Below are 9,620 nucleotides of genomic sequence, written 5' to 3' on the forward strand. Positions count from 1 at the left end.
TTTCCCCTGAAAACTGGAACAAGACAAGTCTGCGCACTCTCACACCTCTTGTTGAACATTGTGTTGGAAGTCCCAGATAGGCAATTAGACAAGAGAAGGAAATCTGGGGTATCCAAATAAGAAAAGAGGTAGTCAAGTTATCTTTCTTTGCTGATGATATGATCCTATACTTTGAAAATCCAACAGAATCTGTCAAAAACCTGCTTGCACTGATAAAGGACTTTGGCAAAGTCTCAGGGTACAAAATAAATGTGCCAAAGACAGTTGCGTTCCTATACACCAACAACAAGCAGGCAGAGACCCAAAGTAAAAGCAAAATCCCATTCACAATAACCACAGAAAAAATTAAATACCTCGGCATCTTCCTAACCAAAGAAGTGAAAGACCTTTACGATGAGAACTACAAAATGCTGCTCAAAGAAATCCAAGAAGACACAACATATGGAAAAATATTCCAAGCTCATGGATAGGAAGAATCAATATTGTTAAAATGTCCATCCTAGCAAAGGCAATCTACAGATTCAATGCAATACGCATTAAGTTACCAACATCATTCTACTCAGACCTGGAAATGACAATACAGAAATTCATATGGAAGCATAAGCGACCACGAATAGCCAAAGAAATCCTTAGCAAAAGAACAAAGCAGGAGGTATCACACTTCTAGACTTCAAACTTTACTATAAAACTACAGTAATCAAAACAGCCCAGTATTGGTACACTTAGACCAATGGAACAGGATAGAGATTCCGGAAGCAAAGCCTCAATTTCTCAAACAACTCATCTATGACAAAGCCTCCAGTAGCAACCACTGGGGAGAGGAGAAGTTATTCAGTAAATGGTGCAGAGAAAACTGGCTGACCACATGCAGAAGATTGAAACAGGACCCTTAAATATCACCATACACAAAAATTAACTCTAGGTGGATCAAAGACCTAAACATAAAACCTCAAATATAACAATCTTAGAAAATGCAGAAGACACCCTTATGGAAATTGGAACTGGCAACCAATTCCTATTCAGAACCCTAAATGTCCATAACTTAAGAAATAAGATAGACAAGTGGGACCTCATCAAACTAACGAGTTTCTGCAAAGCAAAAGAAACATTCAAGAGAGCAGGGAGACAGCCTGCAGAATGGGAAAAAATATTTGCCAACTCTATATCTGACAAAGGCCTAACATCTAGGATCTACAAGGAACTCAAATGCACTGAAAGGAAATAAACAAACAGTCCCATTAAAAAATGGGCAAAAGACATGAATAGATACTTCTCAAAAGAAGAGATACAGGTAGCCAACAGACACATGAAAAAGTGCTCAACCTCACTCATAATCAGAGAAATGCAAATCAAAACCACATTGAGATACCACCTAACCCTATTAAGAATGGCCATCATTAATAAAACAAGCAACAACAGATGCTGGCGAGGATGCAGAGAAAAAGGAACGTTTCTACACTGTTGGTGGGAATTCAAACTAGTGCAACCTCTTTGCAAGACAGTGTGGCGGTTTCTGAAAGAACTAGAAATTGACCTTCCATATGACCCAGTAATTCCCCTATTGGGAATATACCCAGAGGAACTCAGATCATTCTACAAATAAGATACCTGCACACATATCTTTGTTGCAGCTCTATTCACAACAGCAAAAACATGGAACCAACCGTGTTGCCCATCGAAGCTGGACTGGATAAGGAAAATGTGGTACATATACACAATGGAATATTATGCAGCCATAAAGAAGGACCAGCATATGGACTTCGCAGCAACTTGGATGGATCTAGAGTCGATCATACTCAGTGATCTATCAAAGAAACAAAGAACAGATTACCATATATTCTCACTCATAAGCGGACCTTGAACAATTATAATAGAATAAGAAAGGGATTGGCAGTTGTGGGAAACTGCTAGGGGAAGGAGAGGCATCAACAGGGTACCTGCATAATCAATATTTGTATAACTAACCCTGAATCATATGCCACATCTTTATAATAAAAAAAGAAAGTAGAGAGTAAGAAGTTAAATATATATATATATTATAAATCATAAAACAACCGCTAAAATAACAAAGCTAAAAATGTAACTAAGCCAACAAAGAAGACAAATAAAATGATTTTTAAAAATCTAAAAGAAGGCAGAAAAGAGAAAAATGGAAACAAAGAATAGATGAGACATAATAAAGAATAGTGAGATGATAGTTTTAAACTCAGCCACATCAATAATTACATTAATGTAAATGTATATGCTGCCTACAAAAATGGACATTAAGTATAGAGACACAAGCAGGCTAAAAGTAAAAGGATGTAGAAATATATATCATGCTAACTCTTGTAAAAAGAAAGCTGATAACTATATAAATATCAAAGTATATTTCAGAATAAACATAATTATTGCCAGGAATAAGAGGTAATATTATTCTTAATTTAAAAGGGTCACCTTAGCAAATGGATATAGTACTCCTTAATGTTTATATACCTAGTAACATCGTTTCAAATGAAACAAAGAAGACATAGATATGTCCACAATTATTGTCAGAGATTTAAAAACTCCTCCCTCACTTATTACAGGACAAATACATAGAAAATCAATAGGGATACAGATTTTGAAAAATATCATCAACCAACTTACCTAATGAACAATATGGAACACTTTATCCAATATCAGCATAATACACATTTTTATCAAGTACACACGGTGCACTTATAAAGACAGACTCTAGTATCCACAAATTTTAAAAAGTGTCTCAAGTCATACAAAGTAACTCTCTGATGACAATGGAATTGAAATAGAAGTTAGTAACAGAGGCCCTCTGCTGCTCCTGTTCGATGGACAACGGGTCTCTGGTGCAGCGCCAGCCGCGTCGGTGGAGACACCATGGCGAAGGTGTAGGTCGGAGTGAACGGATTTGGCGATACCAGGCACCTGGTCACCAGGGCTGCTTTTAACTCTGGCAAAGTGAATATTGTCGCCATCAATGACCCCTTCGTTGACCTCAACTACATGGTGCACATGTTCCAGTACAACTCCACCCACGGCAAGTTCCAAGGCACCGTCAAGCTTGAGAACAGGAACTTGTCATCCATCAAAGTCCCATCACCATCTTCCAGGAGCGAGATCCCAGCAAAATCAAAAGGGGCGACACTGGCGCTGATTATGTGGTGGAGGCCACCGGTGTCTTCACTACTTTGGAGAAGGCTGGGGCTCACCTGCAGTGGGGAGCCAAAAGGATCATCATCTCTGCTCCCTCCGCCGGGGCCCCCATGTTTGTGATGGGTGTGAACCACCAGAAGTACCAGAACAAACTCATGATTGTGAGTAACGCCTCTCGCGCCACCAACTGCTTAGCCCCCTGGCCAAGGTCATCCGTGACAACTTTGGCATCGTGGAGGGACTCATGACCACCATCCACGCCATCACTGCCACCCAGAAGACTGTGGATGACCCCTCTGGGAAGCTACAGTGCCACAGCTGCGCGGCCCTCCAGAACATCATTCCTGCGTCCACTAGGGCTGCCAAAGTCATGGGTAAGGTCATCCCTGAGCTGAACGGGAATGGCCTCCCTTGTCCCCACTGCCAACGAGTCTGTCGTGGACCTGACCTGTCGCCTGGAGAAACCTGCCAAATAGGACGACATCAAGAAGGTAGTGAAGCAGGCATCCAAGGGTCCCCTCAAGGGCATCCTGGGTGACACTGAGCACCAGGTGGTGTCCTCCAACTTTAACAGCGACACCCACTCTCCCACCTTTGATGCTGGGGCTGGCATGGCCCTCAACGACCACTTTGTCAAGCTCATCTCTTGGTATGACAATGAATTTGGCCACAGCAAGAGGGTGGTCAACCTCATGGGCCACGTGGCCTCCAAGGAGTAAGAGCCCCCGGACCACCAGCCCCAGAGAGATCAGGAGAGCAAGAGAGAAGCCCTCAACTGCTAGGAAGTCCCCAACCACACTGAGAACCTCCCCTCCTCACACTGTCCATGCCAGACACCATGAAGAATGGGGGGACCTAAGGAGCCCCGCCTTGCCATGTACCATCAATAAAGTCTCCTGTACTCAGAAAAAAAAAAGAAATTAGTAACAGAGATATCTATGAAAAATCCCCCAAATATTTGAAAACTAAATCATATACTCCTAAATAACTCATGGATTAAAAGAGAAATCAAAATGGAAATTAGAAAGAATCTTACGCTGAATGAAATTGAAAACACAATATACCAAAATGTGTGGAATAGCTCTTAAATAGTATTAGAGGAAATTTTTAGCACTTACTGTCTACATTAGAAAAGTAAGTTCTGGCTGTGCGCGGTGACTCAAGCCTGTAATCCCAGCACTCTGGGAGGCCGAAGCTAGAGGACTGCCTGAGACCATGGGTTCGAGACCAGCCTGGGCAACATGGTGAGACCTCATTTCTACAATAAATTGAAAAAATTAGCTGGGCTTGGTAGTGCATGCCTGTTGTTCCGGCTCCTTGAAAGACTGGGGCAGAAGGATCGTGGAGCCCGGCAGGCCAACCCTGAGGTGGCCCTAAGCATGCCACTGCACTCCTGCCTGGGCAACGGAGTGAGACTCCAACTCAAAAAAAGAAAAAAAGTAATTAAGGTGTATTATCCATGACCTTGCCTCCACCCTAACATACTAGAAAAGAGCAAATTAAACCTAAAATAAAAGGAAAAATGAATAGAGCAGAAATTTGTGGAATAGAAAACAGAAAATAAAGTAGAGAAAAATCCATGAAACTAAAAGGTGGTTCTTTGAGAAGATCAATATAGTAATTATTAAACCTCTAGACAAAATGATTAGGAAAAAAAGAAAGAAAAAGCATAAACTACCAATATCAGAGATGAGAGAGGTGACATCACCACATTTTATATAGATACTAAAAGAATAATGAGAGAACATTATAAACAACTTTGTGCCAATACATTTGTCAACTTAGATAAAAAAAGACAAATTCCTTGAAAGATACAAATTATTAAAGTTCATTCAAGATGAAATAGATAACCTCTGTAGTTTTATATATTTTATATATTGAATGTGTGATATAACTTTTCTCACAAACAAAACCCCAGGATCACCTGGCTTCACTGATGAATTCTACCAAACACTTAAAGAAGAAATAATACCAATTCTACAAACACTCTGTCAGAAATTGAATAGAAGGGGATGCTTAACTTATTTTCTGAGAGCAACATTACAGTAATACCAAAACCAAAAGCATTACAAAAAAAAAGAAAACTATAGACCATGAATCCTCAAGAACATAGGTACAAAAATGTCAAACAACATTTTAGCAAATAAAATCCAAAAATATGTAAAAAGAATAATACATCATGACCAATTAGGATTTATCCTAGGATTAAAAGTTTTGTTAAACATTTAAACATCAATGTAATTCACCATATTAACAAACTAAAAATGAAAAACCACATGAACTTCTCAGTAGATGAAAAAAAATTGATACAGCCCACATTCCTTCCTAATAAAAATAATAATAATCTCAGTAAACTAGAAGCATAAGAAAACTTCCTCAATCTGATAAAGGCTGCCCCAAAATTAAAGATAATATCAAACTTAATGGTGAAAGCCTAATGCGTTCCACTTAGATCAGGGACAAAGAAAAGGATGTCTGCTCTTATTCCTTCTATTCAACATAGTACTAATGACGATAAAGAGTAAAATAAGTAAGAAAGAAAGCAAAAGGCAGAATGAAGAGAAAGAAATGAAACTGTCTTTATTTGCAGACAACATGATCATCTATGTGGAAAACCCAATAGAATCTACAAGGAAGCTTCTAGAACTAATAATTGGATTTAAAAGTTTATAGGATACAAGATCAGCATCTAAAATCATTTGTATTTATATATATTAGTAATACATAAACAGTATTAAATTTTTAAAGCAATAACCATTTATAATGGCATAAAAATGTTAAATACTTAGGAGTAAATATGGCAAAACATGTGAAAGATATGTACACCAAAAATCACAAAACATTATTAAGAGGAATTAAAGATAACCTAAACAATTTTAGAGAGACATGCTGCCTGTGGATGGGAAGACTTAATATTTTTCAGAAGTGAATTCTATGCCAAATGGTTGATGAATTCAGTGCAATTCAAACAAAATTCCGGAATAACTTTTTTATTTAAACTGACAGACTGATTCTTAAAAGTATAGAGAAATGGAGCCGGGCTCGGTGGCTCAGCCTGTAATCCCGCGCCTTTGGGAGGCTGAGGTGAGTGGATTGCCTGAGCCCGGGGATTCGAGACCCACCTGGGCAGCGAGACCTCATCTCTACAATAAATCAAAAAATCAGCTGGGCGTGGTAGCACGTGCCTGTAATTCCGGCTACTTGGAAGGCTGAGGCCAAAGGATCGCCGGAGCCCAGCAGGTCGAGGCTGCGGTGGCCGGGAGCAGCCACTGCACTCCAGTCTGGGCAACAGAGTGAGACTCAACTCAATCAAAAAAAAAAAAAAAACGTATAGAGAAATGAAAAGGACCTCCAAAACAGCCAAAATAACTTTAAAAAAAATAAATGTGGAGACTAACACTACCTGCTGTCAAAAATTAATTGCAAAGCTATGGTAATCAAGACAGTGTATTGGTATAAAGAGAGACACACAAATCATTGGAATAGTACACAATCCAAAAAAAGACTCGTGCATATATGGACAATGGATTTATGACAAAGGTATAAAGACAATTCAGCAGAGGAAATGTAGTCTTTTCAATAAGCAGCTTTGGGTCAATTGAATATATGCAAAAAAAAAAGAGCTTCAATCCATACATCATACTGTAAAAAAAAAAAAAAAAATTAACTCAGAATAGACCTAAATTTAAAAACTAACACCATAAAATGTCTAGAAGAAAACATAAAAAAGCTTTGTAACCTTGAATTAGGCAATAATTTCTTCAAAAAGACATAGAATTACAAGACATAAAAGAAACACATTTGTTCTGGGGAGGATGTGAAGGTGCTGGCACCCTCAGGCTCTTCTGGTATGAATGGAAAATGGTACGACCACTTTGAAAAACAGTTTGGTAGTTTCTCGAGAATTAAACATACACTTACCATATGATTCAGCCATTCTACTCCTGAGTGTTTACCCAAGAGAGATGAAATCATATCTCCTTACAAAGACTTGATAATGAGTGTTCATAGTAACTTTATTTGCAGTAGCTGAAAACTGGAAACAACTCAAATGTCTAGGTGAGTGGATGAACAAATCGTGATATAGACATATAATTGAACACTACCTGGATACATACAGCAATGTAGATGAATCTCAAAATAAATTAAGTAAAAGTATCCAGACCTCCCAAAAAAGAGTACATCCCATATTATTCCACTTACATAAACCTCTCAAAAAGGCAAACTAACCTATAGTGACAAAAGAAGATCAGCGGTTGCTGGGGAGAGAATGGAGACATGAAGGTGGAAAGAAGGGTTCACAGTGAGTCACAAGAAAACTTTTGGGGTGGTGGAAATCATTATTATCTTGATGGTGGAAATGGTTGTAAGGGCATATATATATATATATATATATATATATATATATACGATGAAACTTTCTAAAGTACACACTTTCAATACATGCAGTTTATGTCAATTATACCTCAATAAAAATATTGAAAATCTTCTGTTGCCTGACCGAGGCCTGCCCTCTCCATGGTAAAAGGTAGATTAGCACAGGTTAGAAAATGTTAAAGGCATAACAGCACAGAGCATTTAACCTGGATTGAAAGAGAAATCAAAAAGGAAACACGTTTGCCCACCATGATTCAATGTTATTGCATGCTTTGTCCATAAAACCCTTTAAATCACATCAAATACCAGCGAGTAGGACACCTAGTCATCCCACTCTATGAGAAACACTGAATTAGGAGAACCCTTGTAGGAGTACAGAATGTATTAACAGGTGACTTTATTTAACAAAATTGAGTCTGTGGCCTTGCTTCATTTGGGGGGAACAATGACTCCAGACTGACGGTGCTTTAGTGAGAAACACTAGAGATCTTTCCAGATTCCTATTGACCCATCCTAACTGAGTGATTGTGGCTTTTTGCACTTTCTTCCCAATCTAAAATTCTGCAGATTTTAACAGGTCATTCAATGTTCTGGCCTCTTTCCTCACACCAGGGCAGATATAATGCCTGGTTTCAAGGTAAGGTCTGTAGTGAACGATAAAAGGCAAAAAATACAAGATTTCAAAAGAAGTAGAGAGTGAGTGAGATTTTCCCAGTGCTCTAACAAAATCATAAAGGCCAATCCTTCCTCTAGTTTATCGCTGCCTTCAAAATATATAAGGAATGCACTGATGCAAAATCAAATCACGATATAACATATAGGCTCTGTTCCAGCTATGGGAAGAAGGCAGTCTCCCCCTGAGAACAGACAACCAGCACTCTTCAAGGGCTGACTTGAATGCACATGGGATAACATAACTCAGCATAAGTGATGAAACTGGCTGAGACTGAGAAGACACACGATGGGACAGGTATCAGAGATTTACTTGAGCCATGGAGTTCTGAATTGCTTGCCCTCGTAAAGAGAGAAAATAAAGGCCATTGTTGTTGTCTTCTGTTGCTACTGTAATGAATGACCACAAACTTGCTAGCTTAAAACAACACAAATGTATTGTCTTATAGTTCTGGAGATCAGAAATCTGACACAGCTGGGCTGAAAACCTCATTGTCAGCAGGGTTGTATTCCTCTCTGGGGGCTACAGGGATGAATCTGTGTTTTTAACTTTTCTGGCTTCTAAAGCCCCTGCATTCTGGGCGTCATGGCCCTCTTCCTTCACCTTCAAAGCTAGCAGAGGCGAGCTGAGTCCTCCTCAAATGGCATCACTTTCTCTTCTGTCACTGAATCTCCCTTTGTTTTGTTCTTCCACTTTTTTTCATCTGTCTTCCACTTTTAAGGACTTTTGTGATCACACTGGGCTCACCCAGATAATCCAGGATGGCATCCCCATTTCAAGTTCCTTAACTTGATCACACATGCAGTCCCTTTTGTCATGTAAGGTAACATATCCATAGGTTCCTGGGATTAGGAAGTAAGCATCTTCAAGGGTCATTATTCTGTCTACAATAGTCATTGAGTCGTTGATGTGTGTAAAACCACTGTGTGGGAGGAAAAGAACAATCCTGGGGCAGGATGAAAAGCAGACCCTTTCCTGGTTTCCCACAGAAAGAAGGAGAACATCAGGCAAACGGAAGAGCATCCTTGACTGGGAGGGCTCAGATTTTAATTCGAAAATAATGAAGGCAGTGGGGAGGTGGGCGCGGAATTTAGCAACGAGAAAGGGCAGAAAGGAAAGGCTGCTTTGGGTACATGCTTTTTCAAGATATTTCATCGTAAAAGTTAAATTGCTGTGGCCACCCCAGCAACAGGTCTGTCATATAAAGGTTGCAAAACCCAGGTTCATGAGATAGGTGGTTGTTTCCATGTTTTCTAGATGAAGACAGCATGGCTGAGAGGCTGCCTCAGAGCTGATTTAAGGATGGATTCAGGCCACCTTATTCACAGGTCTGTGCTGAAGCCTCACCCAGTACCCCCACTTCCCCTAACTCATCAGGGAAAAGTCACAGGCACCGTGTTCCTTACTAAACATTTAGGAT

The 9,620-nt window shown here is 39.4% G+C and overlaps 1 pseudogene across 1 annotated transcript; it reads left to right on the forward strand.

Annotated features, from left to right (window-relative positions):
• Positions 1 to 2,874: 2,874 nt before the first annotated feature.
• On the forward strand, positions 2,875 to 3,927 carry LOC103264757 (annotated as a pseudogene). Its single transcript, XR_504592.1, has one exon. The product of XR_504592.1 is annotated as a glyceraldehyde-3-phosphate dehydrogenase pseudogene (transcript).
• Positions 3,928 to 9,620: the final 5,693 nt, after the last annotated feature.

Source organism: Carlito syrichta, unplaced genomic scaffold, assembly GCF_000164805.1.
Source record: "Carlito syrichta isolate Samal-C Ts95f unplaced genomic scaffold, Tarsius_syrichta-2.0.1 Scaffold305717, whole genome shotgun sequence".
Lineage (NCBI taxonomy): Eukaryota > Metazoa > Chordata > Mammalia > Primates > Tarsiidae > Carlito > Carlito syrichta.